This window comes from Musca autumnalis, unplaced genomic scaffold (genome assembly GCF_047663935.1).
Source record: "Musca autumnalis isolate F117 unplaced genomic scaffold, ASM4766393v1 scaffold_1, whole genome shotgun sequence".
NCBI classification, from domain to species: domain Eukaryota; kingdom Metazoa; phylum Arthropoda; class Insecta; order Diptera; family Muscidae; genus Musca; species Musca autumnalis.
In genome coordinates this window covers 249699492-249717656 of record NW_027411644.1, presented here as the reverse complement: position 1 = coordinate 249717656, position 18165 = coordinate 249699492, and the positions used below count along the sequence as shown (strand labels likewise).

The window sequence follows — 18165 nt, the reverse complement described above, 5'->3', positions numbered from 1 at the left end:
GTATTTTGACGTTTTTAGTCACATTTTTAAATCGAATTGGCTATAATTTGACATTTAGGAACCCTAACCACAACCCAAACCCTAGTGACCACAAAACTTATATTCCAAAAATTATGGACATTGGTCTAAATTTTGGTATTGCCCCCATGTAACGGTACCTTCGGAATTCCGGTGTTTTGAGGATTTAAGCTGTAATTTTTAATCTAAATAGCTGTAATTTCACATTTGAAGTTCTCAGTGGTCATGAAAGTTCTATATCAAAAGTTTTCAACATTGGTCCATGTTTTGGTATAGCCCTTATATACAGGTACATTCCGAATTTCGGTGTTTTTAGGATTTTACCCATAAATTTTGGGGGGCCACCGTGGTGCAATGGTTAGCACGTCCGCCTTGCACTCAGAAGGTCTGCGGTTCGAATCCCAGGCCAAGCAACATCAAATTTTCAACGGTGGCAAAATTCCCCCTCAGTAATGCTGGCGACATTTTCTGAGTATTTAAGCCATGAAAAACTTCTCTACAAGTGGTGTCGTAAGACACGCCGTTCGGACTCGGCCATAAAAAGTAGGTCCCATATCATTGAGCCAATATGAATCGGCATGCACTCATTGATATGAGAGAAGTCTCCCCTGTCCCATCTGGGATGTTTGTGGAACAATTATTATTTATTACCCATAAATTTTAACCGAAATAGCTGTAATTTGACATTTAAAGTTCTCTGTGGTCACCAAATTTCTCCACCAAAAATTGTCAACATAGGTCCATGTTTTGGTATAGCCCCCATATAAAGGTATCACCCGATTTTCGGTATTTTGAGGATTTTAGCTAAAATTTTTAACCGAAGCTGTAATTTCAGTGGTCACGAATCTCAGTGGTCACGAATCTCAGTGGTCACGAAAGTTCTCCACCAAAAATAGTCAACATAGGTCCATGTTTTGTTATAGCCCCCATATAAAGGTATCTCCCGATTTTCGGTATTTTGAGGGTTTTAGCTAAAATTTTTAACCGAAATAGCTGTAATTTGACATTCAAGGTTCTCAGTAGTCAAGAAAGTTCTCCAACAAATATCGTCAACATAGGTCCATGTTTTGATATGGCTCCCGTTTAAGGTACCTTCCGATTTTTGGTACTTTGAGGATTTTTGCTAAAATGTTAAACCGAGCTAGCTGTAATTTGACATTTCAGGTTCTCTGTGGTCACGAAACTTCTCCAAAAAAGTATCAGTTACATAGGTCCATGCTTTAGTATAGCTCCCATTCAAGGGTACCTCCCAATTTTCGGTATTTTAAAGATTTGTGCTAAAACTTTAAACCGAACTAGTTGTAATTTGTCATTTGAGGTTCTCAGAGGTAACAAACTTTTTCACTAAAAATCGTCAATATAGGTTCATGTTTTGGTATAGCCCCATATAACGGTTCCTACAGTTAATTTGAAGATTTTAGCTACACTTTTTGACGAAACTACCCGGTTCCCTGCAGTTACAGAACTGTTCGATCAAAAATTGTCAAGATAGGTCCACACTTTGATATAGCCCCATAGGTGGTACCTTTTACCTCTAGTGGAATTCTGTAACTCATTTTTCGAGTTGCCGACAAAAATCGGTAAAATTAAAACGGAATATTATGAATGAAAAGTATCAATAAAAGTTGACAACACCGTTGCTATTGGTAGAATTTAGCGATAACTTCATTTTGGTTGTTAAATAAGTGAAAAATTTCGTTAATTACCGAAATTATAAACGTTTTAATTTTAACGATTTTTGTCGGTAACTCAAAAAATTAGTTACAGAATTCCACTACTGGTTGAACACATAACTTAGATTAGATAATTTAGGCATTTGGGGTATCCGTGGTCGAAAAATTTTTGCGGACAGTAAAGGAAACTATATATTTCATTTTATTAAGAATATTTTATGGTGGAGGGTATACAAAGTCCGACCCGGGCGACTTTTTACTTGTTTAATTTTATTTTTATATAATGCGTTGACGTATTGTTCCCTTTTCTTGTGCCTCTGTGGCAATGGTGCCATTTCATATTGAAGAAAGGACATGATTTGACGGCTAAGTTCTGTAATATTTCTACCTCTATTGAGGGTTACCATCAAACCACATTTCTGGTCGCTGGTACATACTCCTTCCTATATGCTGCTGTTCTTAATACGCTATGCTGTGCCCCTGACAATAATCTGGAGCCTGAACAAACAATTTACATTTCTTTCGAAAAAAATTCGGCATTCAAAAATATGTGATGTGATTGACAATTTAAATATCAAATGACAATGAAAATGTTAATTACTTTAATCTTAAAGTTTGTTGCTCAAGTCTTTTGTTTTTAGGCTACTTTTTGAATCGAAAGTTAAAATTAATAAAATAATTTTATATAAATATTTTTTTTTAAAGAATATGGGTTTTGATAACACAGAAGCTTTAACTTGGTCATAAATCGTTTGATTTTGATGCAATTTTCTTCAACAATATGTTGAGGGAGTTTTTTACATGATCAACCCATACCGCCACTGCAATTTTGCCAGGAACTCGATCTTCATACTACATCATAATTCTGCCATGATGGAATTCCTTTGTAAAAACAATATTTGAAATCTCTGCAATTTCTTTAGAAATATTTTTCAAATTAAGAAAATCACTGTAAACTATTTTTCTCACCTGCGTTTCGCACGCACTTGTCGCTGTTGAAACACATACATAGTAGCAAATATCTACTCACATGCCAATTAGGAAAATTGCCAATCTTGGCACTTTTATCAATTATTTCTTCTTCTTGTTTTGAGTTTTGGTGAATTATGCCCCTTTGGAAATAATAAGCTCAAATACCTTAGGACAGTCACAAGACATTCTTTTAGGTTGTGAGTTGCGTGTTTGGGTCTTAAATCTTTCTCAATTTTCTTTTTACATAGCAACAACCAGCATGGCATATGTTTGTTGGTCATAAATTTCCTTTTTGCCACCATAAATAAATAAAGCCAAACATTATAAGGCCTTAGTAGCAAAAACACAAGGCAAAAGGCCAATGAAAACGAAAGACATTGCAAGACGACCTCAAAAGTACTGCAAAACTTGAAACTGGGCAAAAACAGAACATGATATGTCACATGCAATAAATATGAGTTTACTGCTAAACATGAAAGGCCATTTCTCTTTCATTTGACCGCAGTGACCAGAAAAATAAAAACAGACACAAATGAAAATGTGACCAAATGACTAAGTTGCCTAGACAAAGCAATTTGGGCGAGTGAAAAAAAAAATCCAATTTAATATTAGCCAAAAAAGCCTTGAGCCAACAAAGCTTCTGAGGTTATTGCATTTTATTGGGAGATCATCTTTACATCAAACGGCCAGGAGGATGTGTTCAATTACAATGAACGAAATGGCAGCTAAATACTTTTAAACAAACAATCCGCAAAAAAATAGACAAACAGTTACTGCACCACTTGGCTTTCTCGAGAGAAATTTTGTTGTTTATGGCTTGTGTTGAAGAGGAATATCCGATGCCAAGCAAACAAAGAAACATGCAATATTTTATTATATTTTATCAATTATAAACATCTTTCCGGCTACTAATGCAGCAGCAAGGCATTTCAATAATGTATTTCTTCTCTTTCTCTCCAAGAAATTATTTCACAACTAAGACAATAGATGGTAGGTATTGGCGCGAAAAAGATTGTTAGAAATTTATTCAAATTAATTTTCAAGTTCAAGTGCCAGCATTATGGTGGCAACAAAAACCCATTTCCCTGGCCATATTAAAACTGTAGTGCCGAGTGAAGAGACTATGTGAATCATGGCGAAAAGATTCCTTTGCAGCACTAAAAGAAAGTTCAAGAAAAAAAACACAAAAACAAAAAAACTTCATCACCATCAGTAATGTCGATTTTTCTACTTGTCTTTTGCTTGAACAGAAAATTGTTAAATATTTATCTCAATTCAGTGAATATGTATACATTTATTCAAAAGGCAAATAACCGCCACTGCTGGGGCTGGCTGGCTGTGAAAAAACATCCTTTTGCTTATTCAGTGAGTTTTAATGGCACATGTATGTGCACGGCAAGGTATAGCAAGGCATTTGGACATATTTTTGGGGGACAGTTAGAAAGAAAGATCGAAACCAACAAGTTGTTTGAAATGTTGCTGTTTTTGTATTCATGATTGGTCTGCTATCACACTGAGGCACTCACACACAATTACATACATATACACGGGGGAATAAGCCACGGCTGCAGTCATTTCAATGCAAACAAATTCACTTTTTTCTGGTGGGTTGTTGGATAAAAACCACCTAGCCCAAAATGCCAAGTGTTACCTTACTGTGGAGGAGTATTAAGGCTTTTTCCAATCGAAGAGAAAAATCTTTCCAGTCGGTTAGGGAAATTATGAATTCGAAATATTTCCATTAATTCATTTGGGGTCGTTTTTTTTTAATTCCCCCCAACCACTTGCTAGGTGGTCGTTGTTTCTTTTGATTTGAAAATGCGACAGCCTCATCGTGGCCATCATCCTGGTGGCATCAACATTTATTGACAATGTCCATCTACCAATCTATAACCCAACTCAATGGGATATTTGTTTAGTTCACAACACACACAGAAGTCAATTGGCAGTTTATTGGTTTCTATTATTTTGCCGCTGTTGTTGTTGTTGTCGTTGTTGCAAAGAGTTGTAAATCTTTCTGCACCTGATTATCTGGTATTTAAAAAAAGAGTAGATGCAACACCTGGTGCCGTTAGCTTTTGTCTATGTGTGTGTGTCTATTGTTTGTTGGTTTTGTAAAGATTTGATTGATAATTTAAATGTCAAAAGAAGGCGAATAAGAAATAGCAGATGAGAAAGTTTTGGTGGTGGCTGCGAGAAAAAAACAACAACAACAATGAAAATGTTAATTATTTACATTTAAAGTTTGTTGCTTAAGTCTTTTGTTTTAAGGCTAATTTTTTGAATTGAAAGTGAAAATCAATAGAATTTATTTGAAATAAATAATATTATTACAAAAATGAAGAGAAAAAACAACAAAAACAATGCAAATGTTGACCGTTTGTATTTAAAGTTTGTTGCTTAAGTCTTTTGTTTTGAGGCTATTTTAAAATAAAAAAATAAAATATTTAAATATTTAAATAAATAACGTTATCATTATTTTTAAATAAATAATACTATTACATAAAAACAACAACAATGAAAATGTTAATTATTTACATTTAAAGTTTGTTGCTTAAGTCTTTTGTTTTAAGGCTACCTTTTTGAATTGAAAGTGAAAATCAATAGAATTTATTTGAAATAAATAATATTATTAAAAAATGAAGAGCAAAACACAACAACAAAAACAATGCAAATGTTGACCGTTTGCATTTAAAGTTTGTTGCTTAAGTCTTTTGTTTTGAGGCTATTTTAAAATAAAAAAAATATTTGAAATAAATATTATTATTTTTAAATAAATAATATTATTACATAACACAGTGGAACACAGAAATGTGGTCCTGGCCATAAATCATTTGATTTTTATTAAATTTTATTACAATTTATTTTGAAGAGTTTTTCAAATGATCGGCTAGGCCGACCAACATTACCTTTTCCGGCTATTATTAATGTATGTTTTTCTTTTCTTTTATTGCAGGTCCCTGTTCCGTTGCTAAAGGTAAGATCAAATTCCCGCAACCCAATATATGTTAAGGCCAATCAGGAACATAGTCAGAAATACATCTAGACAACACTTCGAGGGGTCCAATAGAGCAAATGGGAAACTTTGAGAGTAAGATATACAAAAATGTCTAAAAATTGGCCATCTTAGGGTAAGAGTAAAAAAAAGTAAAAAAGTATCAGCAGACATTGCCGACAGAGATATACCCTCAACCTGTGTGTTTTGAAATACTTCTGTTTTCCAAAAAAATTACGTATTTAGGGGGGTTTTCAAAACAATATGGATAGGATTAAAGCGCAAAAATTTGCGGGGATATCGATTGATAGGGATTTTTTAAAACTGAGTTTCGACAATATTTAGAGTACCATTTTAGCGAATATTTTCGAACTTTTGTGGGGGAGGTATCGGAAGGTCCACTCCTTCCAACTTTGAATTTCGAAGAAATATTACGATATCCAAAGTCTGGACGAACGCAGTATTCGGTTCGAGCTCTTCAGTCACTACATATGGTGCCATAGGGGTTTTTTACAACTTTCGGGCTTTTTTCTCAAGAGGTATGGACTTGCCCATGAAAAAACTTTTACTGTCGTAATTGAGGCAGCAAATGCAAGTTGCTTCAACACAAATCAAAGTGATGCGAGAGCAGGTCTTAAAGTGAATTTATCAAAAATTGTGTGTGGGAGGTACCCGACGGAGTGGACAAATATAGTCCATATTCGAACCTGACCTAAACCTGGTAGATATATTAGGATGTGTAAAGTATGGACCAAATCTGTCACTCCCATCAAGAGTTATTGTACGCACAATTTTTGAACTTTTGTGGGGGAGGTACCTGAAGGAGTGGACCGATATGGCTTATCTTCGAACTTAAACTAAGTTTGCACAAAATATTACGAAGGCCACATTTTGGACCGAAACGGCAGATCCGTTCGAGAGTTATCTTACGGTCCAAACACTACACACGGTGTCATAGGGGTTTTTGCACCTTTCAGGCTATTTTGTCAGGAAGTATGAACTTGCCCCTGATGAAACTTGTACCGTCGTATGGGGGCAGTGAATATAAGTTGCTACAACAAAAATCAAAGCGATTCGAGAGCAGGCCTTAAACTGAACTTTTCCGAAATTTTGTGTGGGAGGTTCCCGAAGGAGTGGACCGATTGAGTCCATATTGAAACCTTATCTAAGTGTGGTACACATTTCACGATGTGCAAAGTATGGACCAAATGTGTCACTCCCATCAAGAGTTATCGTGCGCACAAATTTTCCGAATATTTTTGAACTTTTGTGGGGAAGGTACCTGAGGAAGTAGACCGATACGGCCCATCTTCGAACTCAAACTAAGTTTGGACAAAAATCTAGGCAAAAAATTTTTTTAAACTACCTATTTTCAAAGCCTGAGCATGATCCATAGGTGGCAGGCCTTATTTGTTTTTTTTTTTCATAAACAGAAATAAGAATACATATTTCACAACGATCTTCAATTTTTTTCTCAAAATTTTGAATAACATTAATTGAAATTTCATCCACCACTTGGACATCCTTCAAACCAATACTGGCGTTTTCTATCCCTATAAAACTCTTCCGGTTAAAAATGATTTTCCAAAACCAAATATCCCACCTTCTCCCTTGTAATATAGTTTCTTTTGAAGTCACTCACTCCTTTTTGTTTGGGTAACACTTATCACACATTCAGACCTCTTAATCTCGACAGAAAACACACATGCCCCTTATAATGCCAAAGGTGACAGCAGCACTCCAAACTTCTCCAACACCCAATTTAAACACATCCCAAAAAACACGAAATTCAAACGAAATCCATATGAAAACGAAAGTGTTTCCAGAAAACCAAACCAACAAAGAACAAACAATTTTCCATTTCATTTCCAAAAGCCAATAAACTAAAGAAGAAGCAAACAACAATAACAAAAACAAAAAAAAGAAAACCAATTGAAATTTGTCTAGCACAGCAAGATGCCTTTGCAGATGGACAGGAAAAATTGCTTTTGGGGCCATTTAACTGTCAATAATAAACGTTAGTGAGAAAAACAGCAGCAGGCAATAAGCAAAACGAAAAAAAGTTGAAATGAAAAAACTACTAAGGTCAAATCCATAGCCAAAAAATAGTAATGTGAGCATTGCAGCATGACTGACGGTCTGACAGTTTGAATTTGAGTTTTGTTTCTTCTTATTTTCTTTTAAGCCCAAATGTATTTGGTGTTGGCCAATACCTTTTGATTGGTAAAACAAAAAAAAAAAAAACTAAGAAACAATTTTCGTTAATTTGATGCGCATCGTATTTCCAATGGTATTCTTCTTCATATTGGATAATGGAAGTTTTGAAGTTTTTGTCACGATTTTTCTTTGATTTCATTTCACAGAGATAGCCACCACACTTGGTTATTGACATTCAAAGAGAAATTAAGAATTGTTATAGTATGGGTGAGAAGATATGGGTCTATTTGGGCATACACATGATCGAAAATATTTAATATTATTTTTCTTGGTTCATAATTAATTGAATTATATTTTACCGTTTACAAAATGTTTGGGAAATTATTGATTATTTTAAGCGTGACTTTGTTACCGTTTTTTGTATTTGGTTTAAAATTCATAGACCATTTGGGAGCAAAAAAAAACTTTCGTTTGAAAATTAAAAAAAAAAACATATTTTGAAAAACTAGGTAAAAAACCAAAATCCAGAGAGATGTTTTCAAATTAAATTCCAATGGATTAAAAACATTATTAAAAAAATCTATAAAAAGTACACTTAAAATCCAGAGACAGTTTTACAGAAAATATCAAACATTCCCATAATATGCATTTTTACAATACAAAATTTGAATACAATTGAAATATTTTTTGGACGGACAATTTTAAAAAAATCAAAAAATTTCCCGGAAGAAATTTGTTAACAAATTTAAATCGTAGATATTTCGTGAAAAATATAAGTGCAATTTTGCTCGAAAATTGAAAACTATAGATTAGAACAAAAAGCTATTGAAAAAAAGCGAATAGCAAAATATGTAAAAAAATTTTAAATATCTATAAATAAGTATCTTCGAAGGTGTTAACAGAAGGTTTGCAAGTAAATTTTAGGCCTTTGTGAGGTGGGTATCATAACCAGTGGGCCTAATTATTCCAATGACCGATCTAACCAATACAATATACAGAGAATAAAATTATAGAATTATGACAAAGACTTAACAATTTTTATGCGAGAGATGCATGAAGGAGTGACCATAAATATTGGGTAATTTCCATATTTAAGGCAGTATTTTTCCCTAGCAAATGAATACAACGTACTCATGACTACAATTTTACAGAATCCGAGAAAGTGGATTAAAATGCAAAAGTCTTGAAGTTTTGCTAAAGGAGTACCAACAGAAACAAACGACATAGTCCATATTGGAACTGGATCAGATTTCGAGAGTCATTCCGTTCGATATTTGTCGTGCCAACCATCAATTTTAGCTTGTCTCCCTATTTCATTATGTAAGGAAGCATGGTCTTGCCCACGAAAACCATTACAACTTTGTAAACGGGTCCACACTGACTTCAAATCAATCCTTAAACTGCGCTATAGTGACAAATTTTAACATTTGTGAAGGAAGTCCCCGAAGATGATGTCCGACCGCCCTCTTGGAGGAAATTTCACGGCGTTTAAAATTTCGGCTAAATCAGATTTTCGATTCGCATGTAATCGTGCTGATCAGAAGGTGCCGGCAAGGATTTTTGGATCTTGGAGCTTCAGTTCTATCTTAAGAGATTTGGACTTACCATTCGAGAAGAATAGGGGTCTCGAAGACATCCTTCTGTAAAAAATGTCACTTAAACAAAGACACCCTGCAGCAAAAAGTTTCACTTTGGAAGGTACTCGAAGTAGTGAACTGATTTAGTTCATATTCGAACCTGATTTATGTCTGAAGGACAAATAGGACGATCGGTTCGTGAGTTATAGTGTGAAAATTTTTGAACATAAGATAGTTGGCAGATATGGCCAAATTTTGAACTGGAGAACATATTACGAAATTTTGGATCAAATCGGTTGATCCGTTCAAGAGTTCTCGTGGGCATCAGCCCAAATATTTCCTAAATTTCTCTAGTGTGGAATTTGAAGATCTTCCAATTAAAATATATTTTTTTTAATTCAAAAACATTTATAAGAAGCTTTCAAAAAGTAGCTGTAAAAATTCGTTATTGTGGCTTCAGTAGTCCCCAAGAAATATTACACAAAATACCCTTGTTGTTCCCCAAAAATACTCTCAAAACCTCACGATTGTTGCCTTTGATAGTCTCTCACAAAATTTTATTAAAAATTCAAAATTTTTGCTTTTAGTGTCCCTCAATTTTTTTCCTAAAAAATCATGGTTATGTTGTCAAGAAACATTCTAAAAAATCCCCCTTTTTGGCTTATGATAGGTCTTCAAAAATCTTCATAAAACGATAAGATTGTGGCCTCAAGAAAAAATATTTCTTTAATACACAAAACTATGTATATATTTTTTAAAGTACACAACTGCAGGCTTTGATGGTCCCTCAAAAAGTAAGTTTTGCACAACAAACATGTTTCAACAAACATTTTCCTGAAGATGATAGTAGATGCCAATCAAAATATAGGAGTAATGAATAAAAAGAATCCCAAAAAAATTGTCCAAAATCTCAAGATTGTAACTTCAAAAAATATTCCCAAAAATCCATAAACACCCGCTTTTGGTCCCAAAAAAATACTTCCAAAATGTCACGAATGTAACTTCAAGAAATATTTCTAAAAATCCATATTCCAAAAATCCAAAAACTCTCGCTTGTGGTCCCAAAAACATATTTCCAAAATGTCACGATTGTAACCTCAAGAAATATTCCTAAAAATTCATATTCCAAAAATCCAAAAACTCTCTCTTGTGGTTTAAAGAAGTATTTGTTAAAATTCCCAATTTTGGCATATTATAGCTCTCTAATAATATTCATAGAAATCACAGTTGTAGCCCTTCATAGCCTTTTAAAAATATGAATTTCTTATGAAGAATACACTCTTTAAAATTATTTATAGCCAGCCCACCTTCAAAAATATTAACAGAAATACACAAATATGTCCTTTAATAACTTTCCAATAAATATTGCTGAAAATTCACTATTGTCGTCTACAGTAGTTCCTAAACAAGTCTTTAAAAATCCCTCAAAAATATTTTTTACAAATTTATGATTGCGGCCTTTGACGGTCCCTTAAACCAAACTCATCTAAAAAATCCTCTATATAGGCCTTTGATGGTATCTCATAAAATAATCTTAAAAATATACGAAAATGGAAATTGGGTCCGATTAAAAAGATCTAAAAATATTCTCAAAAATCCACCTCTGTTGCCCTTAAATATCCACAAATGTTGCCCCAAAAAAATGGCACGATCAAAAAATATTCTTCAAAATCTACGATTACTGCTTGAATAATCCCAAAAAAAATATTAAAAAAATCCACGACTATTGCCTAGACTACTGGCTTGACTAATCTGACTAAGCTAGTCTTAAAATTCTACGATTTTTACCTTTAAAAACCCCCTAAAAATAACAATAAAATAATTATTTTTTTAAATTAATTTCTTGTTGGAGTCGAGCTTAATAACCGATGATTTTTGCACAACCACCACTATTTGACATGTTTCGTCTTTGACAAAGACTCATCAGAAATATTGGCATATTTTTAAACATCCAAGTATGCCGCCTCAAATAATACCACAAAAAATTCCTTAAAAATCCCCGATTCCAGCCCTGACTACTGACCTGACTAATCTGACAAAAATAATCTTAAAAATCTACGACTTTTACCTTTAAAAAACAATAAAAATATTTGTTTTTTAATTAATTTCTTGTTGGAGTCGATCAATTTTTGCAAGTGAAAAATGATATCCGAATATTCGAACCCACACAACCACCACTATGTGACAAATTTCGCCTTTGGCAAAGGCTTATCAGAAATATCGACATATTTTAAAAAAACCGCCTCAAATAATCCCACAAAAAATTACCTAAAAATCCCCGATTCCTGCCCTGAATAATTCCATAAAAATGTTCTTACAAATCAACGACCCCCCACAAAAATATTCTTAAATGTCCATGTTGTTGATTTAAATAATTCCACAAAAAATATTATAAAAATCTTAGTCTGCGGCCTTTTAAAATCTCCAGCAAATACTTTTAAAAATCCCACACAAATTTTCCACAATTGTTGTATCAAAATATATATTTTAAAATGCACAACTCTTGCCTTAAGTAAACGCAACAAAAACATCAAAAATCGCAAATGTGTCATTCACAAAATATAAGATGGCTTCTTGAATAGTTCCCCAAGAAATATATTTAAAAATGCAGCCATTGTAGCCGTGTACGATTCCACGAATATGGCTTTGGGGTTTCTCAGAAATCTCTCTCAGAACAAATCTGAAATTTTTTTAGTAATTTAGAACTATTTTCATTCCACGGTTTATACGACACCTCAAAAATATTCCATAAAGATTCAGTCCCGGGTCTTGAAAGATATGTGTAAAAATCTACGTTTCTAGACTTCGAAGATTTCTCAATTTACAACTTTTAAAATCCAAGACAATAATTTTAGTGCTTTCTCAAAAAATATGGTCTCTTAAAAGTTAATCGCAAAAATAAAGGATTATAATGTCATTGGTTCTACAAGAAATATTTAAAAGTTCACAATTATATTTATGTTCAGAGCGTCGACCTTGGCCTTTCCCGAGCTTTGACCTTCTTTTTAAGTAGGATAATATAGTTAGATCATCATCATTCATTCAGTGAGTTCGAGTCTTGAAAAAAAAACACATGATAACTTGTCAACGATAAGCCTCTCATTTCCTGAGTATTTCTGCCATGTACTTTTCTTCACTTCTCCCTCGTACGCTGCTCATGTCATGAGCTAATAGAATTCGGCTGCAATCATAGAGAGATTTTTGTCTATCTGAAATTTTCCTGGAAAATATAAATCCCAGTTCATCAAATTTTGATTATTTTCGTCCACCTTCCATGTCCTAGTAAAACCTTTGTGTTAACTTGACTTACAATGATATCATTCCTCCTCCATCCCAGTGTGTCTGTGTGACACTATTCCCCCTATAGACAAAGCTCTTAGAATTCCAATTTTCAAAAAAGTTCACCTACATTTTCTCTTGGTTTAGTTTTGTTTATCTTCGTTTTTTGTTTCTGCAATTGTCTTCTTCTTCAACAATTCTTCTTATCATTGAATTTGGTCTGTGTTGTGATGTGTTTGGTGTTTGCTTGATTTCTTTAAACATATGCGGATGAGTGTTTTATCTCAATAGATATGCATCTTTGGAATGACATTGTGAATGAAAAAGAAAAAGGAAATATACGACAAAAAGAAACTTTAAAATGATGCCACTATGACAGTGTTACAAATACAACAAAGAAAACTAGAGCAACTTTGGCAAAAATAGTTGCAGCACAAAAAAAAAATAAAACTCAAATAAATGAGGGAAACAAACGATTTTCATTCATGAATACAAATGTTTTGAGTGTTTGCTGGATTCCCTCCTTTAAAGGAAAATGTAAATGGCCAACAAAGAAAGTGCTTAAAGGTTTGTTGTCTAAGTCTTTTGTTTAATGGTTACAAAAAATTGAACAAAATTCCCAGGCCATAAGGGACACATTTTTCAATTTCGCTTTTCTTAACTAATTTCTTTGGTACCTTTGTCAGTGATTTACATAATGGGAGATATAGAAAGCAGGTCTTAGTTTGCAGTTTAATGTAAAATAATAAAGGTATATCACGGAAATTCCTGATGGGACAAGGGAATAGTATACGGAAACTCGTTCTTCTTTAATGGATTTTACCGAAAGAAAACTATTATTTGACTATAGCAATCAGGAAGGGCGTCTTAGTTGCTCCATCTTTGAATAAAATTCATTAAGCGAAGTGAATATATTCAACTTTGACATTAGGTCTGTTCGATAACCCAAAATCTGTACAAAATTCTACAAAATGCTGTTCCATAAAAAACTTGTTAAGTAAAAGGAGAACTGAAAAGTATTGCAAGAAGTTGTATGTACTTTTTACTTGCGAAGTCACCGAACAGACCTATTATTTAAAGGGATAACTTCCTAACAATCCTATATTACTTGTCGCCTCCTTCTATAGTTCTCAAATCTATTAAACTTCCTTTTAAAAACTTTGAGGTAAAAGAACTCAACGTTAACAAATGTCTTTAGGACCTTTGTTTGTATTTCCAAACCGAGACTACCTAAAAGACAAGCCTTGCGGCATTTTTTTAATTTTCATTTTTATTAACCTTTCAATAATGAAAAAATCTAGTCCACAACTCAATTTTTCTTTTCTCTTCCCAACACACAGCTTAAATCAAGGTTAATCCAATGACATTTAACCCACTTAAAGTTGCCTCCAATGGAAGAAAAACACTTGTCAGAAATTCCTTAAAGTTCAAAGGCATGGAAGATTTGTCAATAAAAACTGTAAAACAAAGCCACAAAGTCTAGCCACTAAGCAAAAGCATTTCCATCGTAACCAAACCACGGTTTACATTTTGGTTTAATATTTGACTCGAACTCCATTGGATGCCTTGCGACCAATACCACAACCACTATTCTCATCTCAGACTACTGACACGTGAAGTAAATTAAACACCTTGCATGAAAGATTTTTGTTGCTATTTTTTTTTTCTTTAAACAAAATTTATTATCATGCTGAAAGCATCTGCCTACTACCATTTAAGAGCTTAAAGATTTTTGTTGGTAAAATTTTCCTTTGCCTTGGCTAAGGAAAGTGTCAAAGTTTATTTAAACACATTCTCTTTAAATGGTCATAAATTCATTTGTTGGGAGGCCGTTTCTCTGTATGGGGAAATTATTTGGCAATTTATTAGCAACACTACCACACAACATGGCTATGGCCATAACAATTATTTATAGGTTTTGCTATAACACAGACACACACACACACACCTACATGGTTACAATTTATTCACCTTCCTTGGAAAGAACGATCCTCCACAAGTTAATTTTATTTTTTTGTCTTTTTTTTTGGTTTTGAGAGAGCCCAGTTGCCATGGCAAACAGTTTTGCTGTTGTAGCATTTGGTAACATCACGTTTAGTGAAATCATCTCTGATTTGAAATTGTGTTGCTGTTTTTTTTTTTTCTTGCGAAATTTATTATAAAGTTCATTGATATTCCCTCCACCATTAACGAAAAATTGTTGTGGCAATTTTTGTCATCATTTTTTATCTTAAGGAAGAAAGTGAATTTCTTCTTCTTCTGCTTGCAATGGCCCCAACTCTATTGGCATCTCCATTGATCGTGAATATTGAAAAAAATGTTAAACAGTCGCAGGGATCACATGTGTCAGGTTAATCTTTATGAATTTGCATTAATTAAGCGACAATGGTTTACGGAGACGACAACAGCAACCCGAGTAAGAAAAACAAATATTGAATATTTTTTCGAGGAAAGTTATAAGGCCAACTGCGAGCATTAAAGGACATTTTATGATATAAAAGGTCAACATTTGAGAAAAAATATAAAATGATTAATATTCACAAGAGGTCGATGTTGTGCTAGAAGAGAAAATGTGGTGAGTAGCATCAAAGAGGATCATCAGCAAAAATTTTAACAAAACTGGTCAGAAAATGAGCTTTTTGGAAGTGTGAACTTTTTGACAAAAATAGTGCAATTTTTGGAAGTTTTGGAGGGCGTTTTGGTATAAAATTTGTTTGGTATTTAAGCTCAAAAATGCTTAATGTTAAATGAATCGTATCTTGGAAGTGGGTCCAAATTTGCGATTAATTAATTCCTTTCAATAGTTATCCAACCAACCACTTTAGTTTTTGTGGGAGGTACACAAATGCATGGAGCGATATTCTATTAGCCTGATATATTTCTGGAAGAAATATTTCGTCCGAACATACTTAAGTGTCTAAAAACATTATTTCGATAATGCACATTTTTGATCGTTGTTATGCCCTCGCCTGAAGGCATAAAAAACTGACGTTTGATACTTTATAAATCCAAGTTCAGGTCATGCTAACACTGATTGACACACTCTACGATAATAATTTACTTTTACAATCTGATTATCTGAATATTTTTTTTAATATTTTAAAAATAACAGTTCGAAGACCCTAAAATATTATTGTTAATTAATTTTGAAGTTATTTTAGTTATGTTTTCAGGGTTATTTACTATGTAATACATTTTCTGACCACGAAGGCTTCTATATTGCGAATAATGAAATAAATAAATAAAAAAAATAAAATGATAATAATAAAAAAATAAAAAATAAAATAATAATAAAAAACCAAATAATAAGAATTGTTAGAAATTTTGCATTCCAGCAATATTTTTAAAAATAAAAACAAAAAACAAAATTCCAACTCAAAAATAATAATTTGAAAAATTATTAAATTAGGATTAGGAATCTGACCCAAAACTAATGTTTTTACAAATCTAGGTTTATGGCTCAAAAAAGCTTTAAAATTTATGATTTGGTGTCTGTAAAATCAAATTCTTAAAAAGTTACTCAAAAATAATATTTTTAAAATAAAAAAAATATTTATTATTACGGCCCTAAATAAAAAATTTTAATTTTAAAAATTAAGAATTAGGGTTCTTTTCTAAAATAATATCTTTAAAAAATTCAGGACTGTGGTTCTGACTGTACAAAACTATTTTTAAAAATCGAGGATTAGGGCTCTGACATAAAAATACAATTTCTAAAAATTTAAGATTACACTTTTGTTTCAAAGATAATAATATTTAATTAATTGTTCCACAAACATCCCAAATGAGGCAAGGGAGACTTCTCTCATATCAATGAGTGCACGCCGATTCATATTGGCTCAACGATATGGGACCTACTTTTTATTGCCGAGTCCGAACGGCGTGTCTTACGACACCACTTGTAGAGAAGTTTTTCATGGCTTAAATACTCAGGAAATGTCGCCAGCATTACTGAGGGGGAATTTTGCCACCGTTGAAATTTTAATGTTGCTTGGCCTGGGATTCGAAACGCAGACCTTCTGAGTGCAAGGCGGACGTGCTAATCATTGCACCACGGTGGCCCCCATAATAATATTAATATTAATACAATCCCCAATTAAGGCTTTGTCTCGAAAATAAGACTTTAAAAAACCTAGGATAAGGGCTCGACTAAAAACTATTTTTATAAAAATCCAAGAATTTGGCTCTGACCCTGAAAATTTTAAAAATGCAAAACTGGGCCTCCGTCTAAAAAAAAAATGGTTCAGTGGCTCTAATTTCCTAAAAATCCATGGTTTGGATTTTCGCTGAAAAATATACTTTTTAAAATCCGTGTGCCTCAAATAAATTTCATATAAAAATCCGCGTGCCTCAAAAAAAATGTTTTTAAAATCAGCCTGCCTCAATAAAATGCATTTTAAAAATACGCGTGCCTCAAAAAGAATTGTTTTAAAAATCCGTGTGTCTCAATAAAATTAGTTTCAAAAATCCACATGCCTCTACAAAAATAGTTCTAAAAAAGCACGTGCCTCAAACAATATATTTTCGTAAATCCACGTGCCTCAGAGCCCAAAAAAATATTCCTGGAAATCCAGGTGACTCAGAGTCCAAAAATATATTCCTGGAAATCCACGTACCTCAGAGCCCAAAATTATATTTCTATAAATCCACGTGCCTCGAGAGCTCAAAAATATATTTCTAGAAATCCACGTGCCCCGAGACCTCAAAAATATATTTCTAGAAATCCACCTGCCTTGAGAGCTCAAAAATATATTTCTAGAAATCCACAATATATTTCCAGAAATCCACGTGCCTCAGGGCCCAAAAAATATTCCTGGAAATCCAGGTGACTCAGAGTCCAAAAATATATTCCTGGAAATCCACGTACCTCGAGAGCTCAAAAATATATTTCTAGAAAACCACGTGCCCCGAGAGCTCAAAAATATATTTATAGAAATCCACCTGCCTTGAGAGCTCAAAAATATATTTCTAGAAATCCACGTGCCTCGAGAGCTCAAAAATATATTTCTAGAAATCCACGTGTCTCAAACAATATATTTCTAGAAATCCACGTTCCTCTGTGTCAAGAAATATGTGGAAGATGTTGAGGGATCAATTTCAAGAACTTTGGAACCAATCTCAGACTCAACTATTACGTTCAATAATGAAAATAACACTTTGAACGATTTGGATAATTCCATGCTTACCAACAAATGCGAAGTTATGGAAGTAGTGCAATCATTGAATAACAAAAAATCGTCTGGTATTGACAATATTTCTAATTTTATTATTAAAAAATTGCCTGAGCAAGCTTTCGATTTGCTTACAATAATTTATAATAACTGTTTAAGTAACTGTTACTTTCCAAATCGGTGGAAAGTTGCTAAAATCGTTCCCGTTCAGAAACAAAGGGGTAATAATGACATTAACTCTCTTCGCCCTATATCACTACTTCCAAATTTAGGAAAATTATTTGAAAAAATTATAAAAAAGAAACTAAATGTACATATAAGAA

General features: G+C 33.1%; 1 protein-coding gene and 1 long non-coding RNA gene across 3 annotated transcripts in view; one reads left to right on the top strand and one right to left on the bottom strand.

Moving 5' to 3' along the window:
* Positions 1 to 18165, top strand: part of LOC141391178 (uncharacterized) — a 115474-nt gene that overhangs the window by 22079 nt on the left and 75230 nt on the right. Inside the window, exon 2 of one of the 2 annotated variants that reach the window (XM_073964087.1) lies at positions 5620 to 5640. The exons of the other annotated variant lie outside the window; for it this stretch is intronic. The gene's annotated coding sequence lies outside the window, so the exon portion shown is untranslated. The remainder of the gene's footprint in view (positions 1 to 5619; positions 5641 to 18165) is intronic. 2 annotated transcript variants of the gene reach the window in all.
* LOC141391179 (uncharacterized) overlaps positions 1 to 18165 on the bottom strand; it is a 104930-nt gene that overhangs the window by 12598 nt on the left and 74167 nt on the right. The gene's annotated exons all lie outside the window — the stretch shown is intronic.